Consider the following 14,467-nt stretch of genomic DNA (forward strand, 5'->3'; position numbering starts at 1 on the left):
CACCCATAAAGTTTTGTAGCGCCAGATATGACGGCGCGCTAGGGCTGAGAAGTACTGCTGGGCTGCTGCGGTAGCCCGGCAGTACTTCCTGTTTAGCAAGCAGTAAGCCTGCGTTGGGCTTACCACCGCTTAGTAAAAGGGGCCCTATGTTTTTAAGATATTTGATGGTACATCTCCAGAATATCTTTTTAATTTGATTTATTTCCTTTGGCTCATGATAGCTCAGGATAATGAGATCCATTTCATTTGTTATTCCCTACTTTTTCTGGTATCAAATATAAAAAGATTTTGGAGTCCTCATTCTGTTATCAGGCCCCTCATTTTTGACTTTTACTTCCATATGTATTATATATTCTTTTCAGTAAAAATTTGTAAACCTTTGAAGACTTATTGGTTTAAACATTACTTGTATTATTTTTCTTTTTTAAAAAATCTTATTTTTTACATTTCTTTCTGTTAACGCTTTGAACCACTGGATAGTGGGAGATGGCGGAATACAAGAGATATGTCACGTCACATCACATCAGTGCGGTCAGTCGTAAATCTGTCTAAAGGGGTATGATCAAAAGGGTTAGGTAGGGACAAGAATTTAATATTGTCCCCATTCAATTTTAATTTGAATTCAGATGCCCAAGAAACCATCAGGTCTAAACCCGATTTAACTCCTAACAGAATTTCTTCTAAGTCCCGTGGAAAAGTGATGTAAATTGTGACATCATCTGCATAAATAAAGGAATGGTACCCATGTGCCTCCGATAGACTACCCAAAGGTGCTATCATAACATTAAATAAAATAGAGATAGAGGAGAACCCTGAAGTACATAATAACATAAGTATTGCCACACTGGGACAGACCAAAGGTCCATCAAGCCCAGCATCCTGTTTCCAACAGTGGCCAATCCAGGTCACAAATACCTGGCAAGATCCCGAAAAAGTTCAATACATTTTATGCTGCTTATCCCAGAAATAGCAGTGGATTTTCCCCCAAGTCAATTTAATAATGTTTATGGAATGTTCCTTTAGGAAGTTGTCCAGACTTTTTTAAAACCCCGGTAAGCTAACTGCCTTTACCACATTCTCTGGCGACGAGAAGCCCACTAGGGTCAGGAGTCCAGGGGGATGAGATAGAACCAGACAATTTTACCTGGTAGGACCTAGCCACTTAAGGCCATCACCACAGATTCTGAAGTGACCTAACAATGAAGTAATATGACATGCAGACTTATTTTCGAAAGAGAAGGGCGCCCATCTTTCAACACAAATCGGGAGATAGGTCTCCTTCTCCCAGGGTCGCCCAAATCGGCATAATCGAAAGCCAATTTTGGGTGTCCCCAACTGCTTTCTGTCGCGGGGACGACCAAAGTTCCTGGGGGCATGTCAGAAGCATAGCAAAGGTGGGACTGGGGCGTGCTTAACACATGGGCGTCCTCGGCCGATAATGGAAATAAGAAGGGCGTCCCTGACGAGCACTTGGCCAACTTTACCGGGTCCATTTTTTCTTATGACCAAGCCTCAAAAAGGTGCCCAACCTGACCAGAAGACCACCGGAGGGAATTGGGGATGATCTCCCCTTACTCCTCAAGTGGTCACTAACCCCCTCCCACCCTAAGAAAAAAACTTTTAAAATATTTTTTGCCAGCCTCTATGCCAGCCTCAAATGTCATACCCAGCTCCATGACAGCAGTATGCAGGTCCCTGGAGCAGTTTTAGTGGGTACTGCAGTGCACTTCAGGCAGGAGGACCCAGGCCCATCCCCCCCCACCTGTTACACTTGTGGTGGTAAATGTGAGTCCTTCAAAACCCACCACAAACCGACTGTACCCACAAGTAGGTGCCCCCTTCACCCCTTAGGGCTATGGTAGTGTTGTACAGTTGTGGGTAGTGGGATTTGGGGGGCTCAGCACCCAAGGTAAGGGAGCTATGCACCTGGGAGCAATTTCTGAAGTCCACTGCAGTGCTCCCTAGGGTGCCCGGTTGGTGTCCTAGCATGTCAGGGGGACCAGTGCACTACGAATGATAGCTCCTCCCATGACCAAACGGCTTGGATTTGGTCGTTTCTGAAATGGACGTCCTCAGTTTCCATTATCGCCGAAAACCAGGGACGACCATCTCTAAGGACGACCATCTATAAGGTTGACCTAAATGTTGAGATTTGGGCGCCCCGACCGTATTATCGAAACGAAAGATGGACGCCCATCTTGTTTCGATAATACAGGTTTCCCCGCCCCTTCGCAGGGACGTCCTGCGAGGATGTCCTCAGGAAAGCTTGGGCGCCCCGTTCGATTATGCCCCTCCACGTCAACTACATCAAATGCACTTGTCATATCAAACTGTAACACTAGAACCCTTATCTCTAAGCTAATTTCTTTCCTCAATTTTGCCATGAGTGGTTAAAACAGTTTCAGTACTGTAACATGGTCTGAAACCTGATTGCAAACTGTGTAAAAGAGAGAAGATGGAAAGATATTCCATGAGTTGATGCCTGACTAAACCTTCCATTACCTTCATCAATAAGAGGATGGGAGCAACTGGTCTGTTATTAGTGACATTGCTTCTTGAAGCCAGCAATTTTGGGGGGAATGGGAGTCAGCATAATAGAACCCTTCCCCTCAGGGAAAAACCATGTGACAACATATAATATATGTTCGTTGTAAGGTGATCGATGAAAAGGCTAGGAGCAACTTGCAGTGGATAATTCAGGCAAGCATCCAAGGAGCATTGTGAAGAAGAATATTTTCATAAAAAGGACTTAACACTATCAGGCAACTGAAAGGATGACCAAATCATATCAACGTTTGCACTTCTGCACAGGGTATAAGGGTCTCTGAAATGCTCCTCATGATTACCCTTGAGAGTCAACACACCACATCTGGTCTTCAAGATTTTCTGCTGGAAGTAAGTGTCAAGCTGATCTGCAGAAGGAACTACTTCATTAACAGCTGATAGATCTTTGGTATTGAAAAGACTACCAATTAAATTGAAAAGCTTTCTAGTGTTTGAAGGTCTTTAAAAAGATTGTACATGCAGAGAAGGGCGACGAAAATGATAAAGGGGATGGGACGACTTTCCTATGAGGAAAGGCTAAACCGGCTAGGGCTCTTCAACTTGGAGAAAAGGCGGCTGAGGGGAGATATGATAGAGGTCTATAAAATAATGAGTGGAGTTGAACGGGTAGATGTGAAGCGTCTGTTCACGCTTTCCAAAAATACTAGGACTAGGGGGCATGCGATGAAGCTACAATGTAGTAAATTTAAAATGAATCAGAGAACATTTTTCTTCACATGTAATTAAACTCTGGAATTCGTTGCCAAAAAATGTGGTAAAGGCAGTTAGCTTAGCGGAGTTTAAAAAAGGTTTGGACGGCTTCCTAAAGGAAAAGTCCATAGACCGTTATTAAATGGACTTGGGGGAAAATCCACTATTTCTGGGATAAGCAGTATAAAATGTTTTGTACTTTTTTGGGATCTTGCCAGGTATTTGTGATCTGGATTGGCCACTTTTGGAAACAGGATGCTTGGCTTGATGGACCTTTGGTCTTTCCCAGTATGGCAATACTTATGTACTTATGTAAATGAGTACTGCACTTTCCAAACGTTAAATAGTGCTGAGTTGAGAAAAGCTGGTAGGACATGCTTTTCTCAATTCAGCACTATTTAACAGTTGGAAAGTGCAGTATCTTCAAACTTTGTTCTACTTGACTGCATTGTTCTGAGTCTTGCAGTACTAAACATTGTCAGACTCCTGAAGCAGGCACTTTAGTGCCGAAACACGTGCCGTGTCAAGTCTTACGCATTGCAGCAATAACGTTTGTTTGTCTGTCCCTTCACCTGTCAAGCCTTCTTCCTTTACCCACTTCTTGGTTTGTTGCTTCTACCCTATGGAACTTGTTTGTGTTCAGTTACCTTTTGGTTTCTGAGTTATCCGAGTACCAGTCTGAATATCGGCCAGTGCCGGGTTAACTTCGAGTCAGCAGACATACGTGCCCTGGCATTGAATATCTGGGATTAGCTCAGCCTGTGGCTGGAAGCAGCTTGCAAGTCGCAGGCTAAATATTACCCCCATTGACTTCAAATGTATATCCCACATTATCCACACAGAAATAATTCAGAGCAGAGTGAATCAGAATATAAAGGAGAGCAGATATCACAAATATGACTTCTGTAATGCTTTGTAAGAATTTTTCACAAATAGAAAGGGGTAATTTTATGAGAACACTCTAGTTTTAGGTTCTAAGAACATGCATAAAGACAAGTATTTTAGCCATTTAAGCCCATAAGTGACCATTTACATGTGTAAATGATCACTTACAAAATACTGACTAGTATGAAAGTATGAGCATAATTTTAGGGTGAGTACTTCCACTGTGGGCATGCAAAGGGTAGAGCATATATGGAGTGCACACTGATGCGCATAGTTTATAAAGGGGTCCTTTTACTAAGGCATGCTAACAGATTTCGCCTGCGCTAGATGCTGCACAACCCATTGTATTCCTATGGGTTACATGGCTTTTAGCACATGCTTATTATTAGCATGCACTAAATCTGTTAGTGCACCGTAATAAAAGGACTGCAAAATGCCCTAATTTATGTATGTACATGTGTGAATTATGCACTAATATTTAATCAGCCATGGAGCTGGAATAAGTGTTAGCATCTACATGATTTTATTAAAAAGGTGCACAATAGGTGCATGAAAATGGGCAATAGTTAGTCATGATTTTATAAAGTTACTTTCATAATGGTATAAAACAGGCACAGACTGAGAATGATCTGGGCCCCCTGCCTAGCCACTGCTCGACACCACGCTGCTGCCCACTACTGCCGCAGCTGATGTCCCCACTGCCCCTGTCCTACATAAAGGGCCCTGGTGGTCTAGTGGTCTCTGCGGGGGGGGGGGGGGGGGGGAAGCATGTTCTTTCCTGCCTGCTGCACTGCCACTATTCCCCCGCCTGCCGGCACCGCTGTGTTTTCAAAATGGTGGCTGAGACTTCCTGCAGTAGTCTCATGGGTCTCGATAGTCTCACGAGACTTCTGCAGGGAGTCTTGATCATTATTTTTAAAATATGGTGGTGCTGGGCAGGGAGAATAGTGGCAGCACAACGGGGAGGAAAGAACATTTTCCGCCCCGCAGATGCCACTAGATCACCAGCAGTGTGCCTTTAAAGGTAGGACCGGGGAGGGCTGTGGTGTGCGGTGGGCATCCAGGCAGAGCCTCTGGGCCCTCGGGCACTGCCCGGTTGCCCGAATGGTCTGTCTGCCCCTGGTAGAAAATGTATGTATATATGTGTGTGTGTGTTGCAAAACTGTGAAAACAAAATTGACCTTTAGCAGCTTCATTTGGTGTCCAAGGATCTGAAGGTGAAGAAACAATGTGACAAGGCAACGGCAGTGGCCAGAAGGATACTAGGCTGCATAGAGAGAAGTATAACCAGCAGAAGAAAGGAGGTGTTGATGCTCCTTTACAAGTTGTTGGTGAGGCCCCACTTGGAGTATTGTGTTCAATTTTGGAGGCCGTATCTTGCTAAAGATGTAAAAAGACTGGAAGCGGTGCAAAGAAAAGCTACAAAAATGGTATAGGACTTGCGTTGCAAACCGTACGAGAAGAGACTTGATGACCTGAACATGTATACCTTGGAGGAAAGGAGAAACAGGGGTGACATGATACAGACATTCAAATATTTGAAAGGTATTAATCTGTAAACAAACCTTTTTCGGAGATGGGAAGGTGGTAGAACTAGAGGACATGAATTGAGGTTGAAGGGGGCAGACTCAGGAGTAATGTCAGGAAGTATTTTTTCATGGAAAGGGTGGTAGATACATGGAATACCCTCCCACGGGAGGTGGTGGAGATGAAAACGGTAATGGAATTCAAACATGTGTGGGATAAACACAAAGGAATCCTGTTTAGAAGGAATAGATCCATGGAATCTTAATGGAGATTAGGTGGCAACACTGGTAATAAGGAAGCAAAACCTAGGCAGACTTCTTTGGTCTATGCCTTGATCGTGACTGAATAGATATGGACAGTGCATTTTTTTGTAGCGAAAAAGATGCCGGTACTCAAATGCCAGGCCACCCTTTGGGGTGGGATGATCACTGAGGGACCCACCTCATAATAGCCAGGCCCCCTGCAATCAGTCACCGAATCTATGACAAGGTAGAATTGGTGTGTACAGCCTGAGCTCTTTCATTAAAACTTGGGGACCATGAGTCAATTTTTGCAGACTATGGAAAAGGTGCCGGTACTCAGTACCCCCAAGTATCCCCTCAAAAAAAGCCCTGGATATGGATGGGCTAGAGTGTAGAACTTTTAGTACAAGAACAGTGCTGGACAGACTTCTACGGTCTGTGCCCTGAGAATGGCAAGGACAACTCGGGTATACGTATAAAGTATTGCATGCCATGTAAAATGAGTTTATCTTATCGGGCAGACTGGATGGACCGTACAGGTCTTTATCTGCCGTCATTTACTATGTTACTATATTTCTGTAAGGAGTGCAGTTCTAGAGCTGGGATATGTCCTGGCAGTGGACATTGACAACTGGCAGATGGCTAGACAAATTGGTCTTTTTTCAGTCATCAACTATTTGTATTGTATGTTTCATATGTCTATATGAATATCTACTAAGACTTTATTTTATATTACTAACAGAGTTCCTATTAAATATGAATTTTGCCCATTTTTAAACCATTAGAAGGAAAATCATTGAAGTGCACAGCATAAACCAAAGAAGTTTCAAAGCTTTAGGAAATCTACCTTACATCAGATCCTTGTTTGAAGAACAGGAGAGAAACAACATCTGTGCCTTTAAGAGGTCTTGAAAGAATTTATACTCATGGGCCATTAGCATTTCCAAACACCCTGTGGCTTTACCAGCCTAACATGTGCTGAATGTATATTGCCAAGACCCTTTTCACTAAAACTCTTTTTGACTGGAGTGCTTTTAGTGCCCACTTTCTAAGCTAGGCTCAGGAATGATTTGTTTTACATGCAACATTAATCCTTTCCACATTTCTTCAATGAGGCGACTGCAGCTCCACTTGTGAGGTGTTTCTCAACCACAGTTGGAGAAATAAAGCAGCAGGATCCCACACATGGACAGTTCACCCCTCCACCCTTCCAGGCAACTGTCAGAAGAAGTTGTCCAGTCCAAGCCTACAGTTTAAGCTAGCATTTTATGGCCCAATAGTCAGGGTGGGCTAATCAGGAAGAAATTGAGAAGAATGCCCAATTATTGTTGGCAAAATTAGGGTATCTGATGAAAGAGCAATTAATGTCTATTGATATCATACAAATCAGTAACGTTGAAATGTTTAAGTGTAATATGACTACAATGGACAGTAGCTAAACTGGATACCTAAAAGTCAACATAGTAAAGCTAAATGTGTATAATGCCCTACACATTTGTAATGGAAAGGGGAGGGGAAAAGTTTGTATAATTGGGCAGTTAGTTGTCCCATCAGAAATTTTACATTGTGTAATAATTTTACAGTATAAACTTTAAAGACGTGCACACATCCACACATGCAGAATTTAAAACCAAATCCATTTCTAGTTTATGAATTAATGGCGTTTCAATGTGTATAATGTTCATGCATTCCAAACTGACAACAAGATTAACAGAACTCATTAAGCAATCATAAAGCTCCTTTTACAGCACTCTTAACATGTTCTGTCATAAGTTGATCCTGAAACCCAATTATATTATATCAGTTGTACTAAAATCATTTTCAGACAGTTGGGAATTAAAATAAATACAATCATTAAAATATCCTGCTCTGTTTTAAGGCATTTTTTCATCTTTTCTCCCTTTTTTCTTGGGTGGTCTCTGTCACCAGCCTCATCTCTCCCAGGTGACTTGCCCATGCTGCTGAAGGAACCCTCACATATTTTGGTAAACATTTACGAAAGAGGTTCAAAGCCCATTGCTCGGGGAATAGGAACAAGAGCATTGGGGGAGGTGGGATTAGGCTGAAGATGAATATTTTCATCAGGAGGGAAATGAGGAGGAGAATCACCATTACGGTATTGAGAATGCGTACTACTGTCAGGAGGGCTGGAGGAGGAGGAGGAGGAGGTCCAGTCTCTTTAAAATGTGCAACACCTTTCACGAGCACTTTTACTATTTCTCATTACTGTAAAGATGTTTATTTTCATCAAATATAAGGCAATACTTTTTTTTGAATGATATTAATTTTAAAAAAAGCATAAACAATATCAAGAATCCAGAAAAATGTTTTGGATCACAAAGGCAGCATCTAATTTTTAACACATAAGATATAACTTTATGGTCATATGTTAACAATCTTTCCAAACATCTACACATGAGGGTAACCCACAGCTGTCTACGCTTTCCTCTTTTTCCCCCATTCATCCACATAATCAGCGAGACCTTGTTTTTCTTCTAAAATTGGGAATTTATTGTAAGACCACAGCACTAACAAAGCATTGAACTTGAGCAATGCATATAACCATATTTGAACACAAATTCAACATTTAACATTTAGTATACCTAATGTAATACAACTCACTTCCTAACCTATAACTTTTCCCAAGAGTAACCCACACAAGGCACTTCACTTGATAGTCTTTGGGTAGGGGGTCATTCTATCATTTGCTCATTGGCTTTCCATTTCAAATCCATTTCATTTGCTGCTCTGCTGGTACCAGTTTGCAATGGTATTTAAAATTCCCGCTCTTTTTCTGCCCTACCCCCTTTCTCTATCCTCATTGGTTTCTGCCTATTCTATCCCTCCCTCTTCCCACCTGCCCCTCCCTTTTCTCTTCCCTATCCCTGACGTTCTTAACCCACATTCCCTATTCTCCCTAGCCTGCAGTCCTGCATAGGTACTCCTCTTGTGCAGGCCCCTGATGATTGCCAAGGCCTGTTCCTTTCCTGTAATTTTTTCCTGTAACAAATTTGACTGGCCTAGTTCATCCAAAAATTGTGACAAATTAGTACAGGATTCCGGTCATTAATCATAACCTCAGAATCATTTCTAACTTTTTCTTTAGTATCTATTTTAAATTTACCTGTATCTATGTTTATTTTCTCCACTTTTTTTTTGTTTTGCTCTAATACATCTAGAATCACTCTCTAATAGAAAGGTAAATTCCAATTTATTATGCTCAGACCAAATAAGAAGTGAAACAGACAAATTTGTTATACGGGTCAATACATCTGAGTTTGAGGATACAAATAAAGTATCTAAAACATGTTCTGCTTTATTTATTTATTATTTTTTATTGATCTATTAGGATTTATTTACCGCCTTTGTGAAGGAAGTCACTCAAGGTGATGTACAATAGGATGAGTTACAGAATAGGTAACCACGAAAGTCCTAATAAAAATAGAATTTTTTTTAAAATAATTAGAATAGTAATCATCTGGATCTTCTAAATGTAAATTAACTCTATTTCCCTTCTCAGTAGCATAAACTGGAGCTCTCAAGGAACCGTAACTCAAGCAGACCTGGGTAGTAGTGAAGCTAGAAGACTTTCTTGTCCAATGTTCCCATTATAGTCTTGTGATGCTAAAGCATGATGTTTAGGAGTCTCTCTCTGAGAATAGTATCAGAGTTATTTGCACAGTGCTCCTAGCCTTGTCTTACCAAAGAATATAAGCTGATGTGAAAAAACCAAGACTTCCTATTTGGCAAGCCATAAAGCTATCACTGAATTTAATGGCATGCATCAAGAAGTTTTAGTTCATAGTCTAGATCAGGGTTTCTCAACCCAGTCCTCAGGGAACCCCAAGCCAGATTGGTTTTCAAGATATTTGCAATGGATACGCATAAATTATATTTGCATATAATGGAGGCAGTGCATGCAAATATATCTCATCCATATTTATTTTGGATATCTTAAAAGCAAGACTAGCTTGGGGTTTCCTGAGGACTGGGTTGAAAACCTCTGGACTAGATGAAACTATGAGTGGCCTAGTGGTTAGAATACCCCTCTTGATATACAAAGGTTGCAGCTTCAAATCTCACCACTGCTCCTTGTGATTTTGGGTAAGTAACTTAAATCTCTATTGCCTCAGGTACAAACTTAGATTGTGAGCCCTACAGGGACAGAGAAATACCCAGTGTACCTGAATGTAACTCGCCTTGAGCTACTACAGAAAAGGTGTGAGCAAAATCTAAATAATGGCTTATGGACTTTTCTTTTAGGAAATTAGCCAAACCTTTTTTTAAATCCTGCTAAGCTAACTGTTTTTACCGCATTCTCTGGCAACAAATTCCAGAGTTTAATTACTCCTTGAGTGAAGAAATATTTTCTCCGATTCAATTTAAATTTACTACTTAGTAGCTTCATTGCGTGCCCCCTAGTCCTAGTATTTTTGGAAAGAGTAAACAAGCAATTCACATCTACCTGTTCCACTCCACTCAGTATTTTATATACCTCTATCATATCTCCCCTAACAATGAGAAGTCACAGAGCGAACTAGTTACATCAGAGTTTGTATTTAAAGTGCTTCTGATGCACACAGGGCATAGAAAAATTTAGGCTAAATAAAAATATTTATATCCTGTGTTAGGAAAGGCAATTGAGAGGCCTAGTGCATCCTAAAGAAACTGAATCAGACACTTTTGTTTGGGATTTTAGACTGGCCCCCTCTCTTACACATGTAATTCAATAACAGTCCCTGCTCAGCTTCATTTAAATATGTTCTGAAATGTTTATACCCCTTTGCTCCACATGCAAAGCAATACCAAATCACATTTTCCTACCATCTGTATCAGTGGATTTAGATCAGTAAAATGTGTAGAGATGTAAAAGTATAGAAAAACATAATTTATATGAACTATCTCACAACAGTAGGAAAGTAGACATCTCATATTGATAATTCTATCAGGAAACCTAAAACATCTAAATGTTAATATTGTTTATTCTAAGATTCTTAATAAGTTGGCCATGACCACCTTAACACCTTCTACAACTTTACAGAACACAGACCAAGTATAAGAGCTATCTCAAACCCATCTCCTCCCCCTGCTACACTCCATCCCCAACTCAGATACTCTATTTCCTTCTGCACAGTGGAAGCGTTAGAAAATTTCCACTATGATGACAACCAAGGCTCCACTATCAGGGAAGCATTGTATGAGTCTTCCCTGCAGATGTTCTAGGTTTACACCCGGATTCTATATAGCGCAACTTAAATACAGTCATATTCTGGATTTGCATGTACAACAATTATTTAACAAGCCAATCAGCGCCGATAATTGCCCCTTAACAAGCAATTATTGACACTAATTGGCATTAATTAGAATTTACGTGCAGAACTGTCTATGCATATTCTATAACGTGATGAGTGTAAATTCTAAGTCACATAGTTGAAAAGGGGGTGTGGCTATGGATGTGGAATGGGTGGGTTGTGGGCATTTCTAAAATCTATATGCGTTGTTATAGCATATTCCTGGCCTGCGTCTAATTTAGACATTGGCATTTACATTGTTTTACTTGGCATAACTGCCCACGTGTAAATTTAGTTGCGCAGAAGGGTGCTCAGTGTATCTTATAAACCATGTGGAAATTTAGGCTTATTCTATAAAGTATGCCTAGAATATGCCTAGGCATATTTTGTTTCAGTGCCAATTTTTTAGGCATGATTTATACAATCTAGTCCTTAATGTGTTATGGCTGTTTGTGTGCACCATAATCCAGATTTTATACTCTGTAGGTGTGTGTGTCTGTATATATGTGTGTGTCTGTCTGTATCTATATCTATATATGGCACTTACTTACACATAGAAATGGCAGAATATATTGTGTGTTCTTAGACTTCCACAGAGAAGGCACGTTCAATTCTTATACAGGTGTTCCTTGCAATTATATAGTTTCATAAAGAGGAAAGGTCCCACTGAACTTTCTTTCTGAGAAGTTCTGAGAGAAGAGGACATTTCTCTGGTAAGTGAACGTTACTTTGCAGCTTTGTACCACAGCATTAACAGATAGAATCTAACAAGCACTGCAGGATCTAGTTTAGTATTAAGGAGGAATAAAAAGAGAGAGAGAGAGAGAGAAAAGCAAGCATCATTAACTAGTTGCCATAGAGGGGCATAATCGAACGGCGCCGGACAAATAGATGGCCGGCCGTCTATTTTGGCGGCGCTGCAAAGAGCTGTCCAGAACCGTATTATCGAAAAAGATGGCCGGCCATCTTTTGTTTCGATAATACGGTTGGGGCCGGCCAAATGCCATAGATCACCGGGTTTGAGATGGCCGACTTTGTTTTTCAGCAATAATGGAAACTGGAACCGGCCATCTCAAACCTGGCCAAATTCAAGGCATTTGGCCGTGGGAGGGGCCAGCATTTGTAGTGCACTGGTACTTCTGGATATTTAGATCTTGCTGATCAGTTATGTTATGACTTACTTGTTCTGGAGTACTGTATTTTGTGATACTGTTTTGAGAAATGTTCAATAAAGACCATACAAATTTTAAAAAGTCCCTGCCGTGCATTTTCCCTTGATGGCCATCCCTGACGTGCACTTCCCTTAATGGCCATCGTTCTCTTGATGGCCGTCTTTCTCCCCGAATGGGAAAATCAAAACTGATTTTGCTCACAGCTTTTTTAATAGTAACAGTGGGATTTGAACCTGCCACCTCTGCATTACAAGACCAGTGATGTAACCACTTGGTCACAGCTCCACTTACTTGGATATCCCTCCCTTTTGATTATGCCCCTCCAGGTCTCTCTCAGCCACTCACAGACAGCTAAACGCTTGACCAGAAGAACATTATTACTCTACTTTGGTAGGAATTGAACAACCAAATTTGAAGTAACTCTTTGATTTATTACAACATAACTTTGTTTAGCAGTGCCTTTGATTTGGAATAGGAGTGAGGGTTCAGTGATTATAGGATTTCTGATCTCTGGATTTTGAGGGGGAGGAGTTTCTATGTATTGGAATGCATTTCTGGTATAATATTTTTAAGATTATACAATCTCATGTTTGTATGATGTCAGGTATTCTATGTTTGAAATTGTGGATGTGATATGTTGTGAACCACCTAGAATATAACATAGAGTAGTATATAAACTGTGATATAAATAAATAAACTTGAAATTTCCTTTATCATCTAATCCAATTCAGCCTTCTGCAGAGGTATTGGCTGATTATTTTACTTCTAAGGTTAACAATATCCACCAATCTTTTTAGTCAACCTTGGAATCTGGATTCTGTCCTGTAGATTTATTGATTGATCAAATAGACCCAAAAGATGTTCCGACTGATAGGATTTGGTCCAGATTTGTACCAGTATCTTCATCGATACTGGGCCCTCTGGTAAATAGACTTTCTAGATCAGGATGTCCATTGGATAGTCTGCCTTCTTATTTGTTCAAAGATCATTCATCTGATCTTTTAAATTGACTTGCTGTGTTTGATAGCACCACTTTAGGCACAGGACGGTTTTCCTAAGAGATGGGCAGTATTGTTTTGACTCCAGTACCTAAACAGCCTGATGGAGATTTATCTCATCTCCAATTTCAGGCCAATAGCAAATATTCCTTTTCTCACAAAATTGGTAGAATTTGTGGTTGGAACCCAATTTTCTCAGTATCTGGATAGATGCACTCTAACTGCTTAGTTCACAACATGGGTTCCGCTTATGAGAGACTGGACAGGAGCCTGATCCACTCAGCAATACTGTGGTAACTCAAGGATTACTTAGAACCAGTTTCACAAGAAATTCTATAAATTACTCTGTAGAGATTTTGTAAAAGAATATAGGGCTTATAATTCTCTTAGCTGTACGTATCCAGGGATATTCAGCAGCACTATCCAGTGTGTGGGTGGAGCTGTCAGTTACCCAGTTACTCAAATTCTACAGATGGTACCCAGAATTAGGCATGCAACTGAGTGCACAGATATAGAATAGGGTACTTAGGAGTCCTTTTTCTAAGATGTGCTACAAAGTAGCCTGTGGTATAACTAGCGTGTGGGTTTCCCATATGGTGAGGCCACTTTTAGCACAGTAGTAAAATGTTTGCATTTTCTATTTCCCCCATTAATGGCCACGCGCTAATTTCTCAATCAGCACATGGCCATTATTGGATGAGCCTTTACTGCTACCTATTTACTAGGTGGTAAGGGCTCATTTGCTAACCTTGTGCTAATCGGTTAACGCACGGTGATACAGATGCACTAACTGATTAGTACTGGGCACACCTACTCTCCGCCCCCAAACACACCCCCTTCACAAAAAAATAAATTCTATTTTTTAGTGTGGTGGGAAGCGCGCGCTAATCTGAAAACTACTGTGGGATGCCTGAACCTGCCTCACAATAGTGGAGTTTAACCTGCGAGAGTTTTGAAAGTAGTGGTTGGAGGATGCATTAGGATGTTAAGATAGTATATGGAAAATTTAAGTAGTAAATTTTAAAGAAGAAAAAAATGTTATAGTTAACATTTTTTATTTTTTTGCTCGCATGAATGTAACCCATAAGGGGTTAAAT

This window comes from Microcaecilia unicolor, chromosome 1 (genome assembly GCF_901765095.1).
Source record: "Microcaecilia unicolor chromosome 1, aMicUni1.1, whole genome shotgun sequence".
NCBI lineage: Eukaryota > Metazoa > Chordata > Amphibia > Gymnophiona > Siphonopidae > Microcaecilia > Microcaecilia unicolor.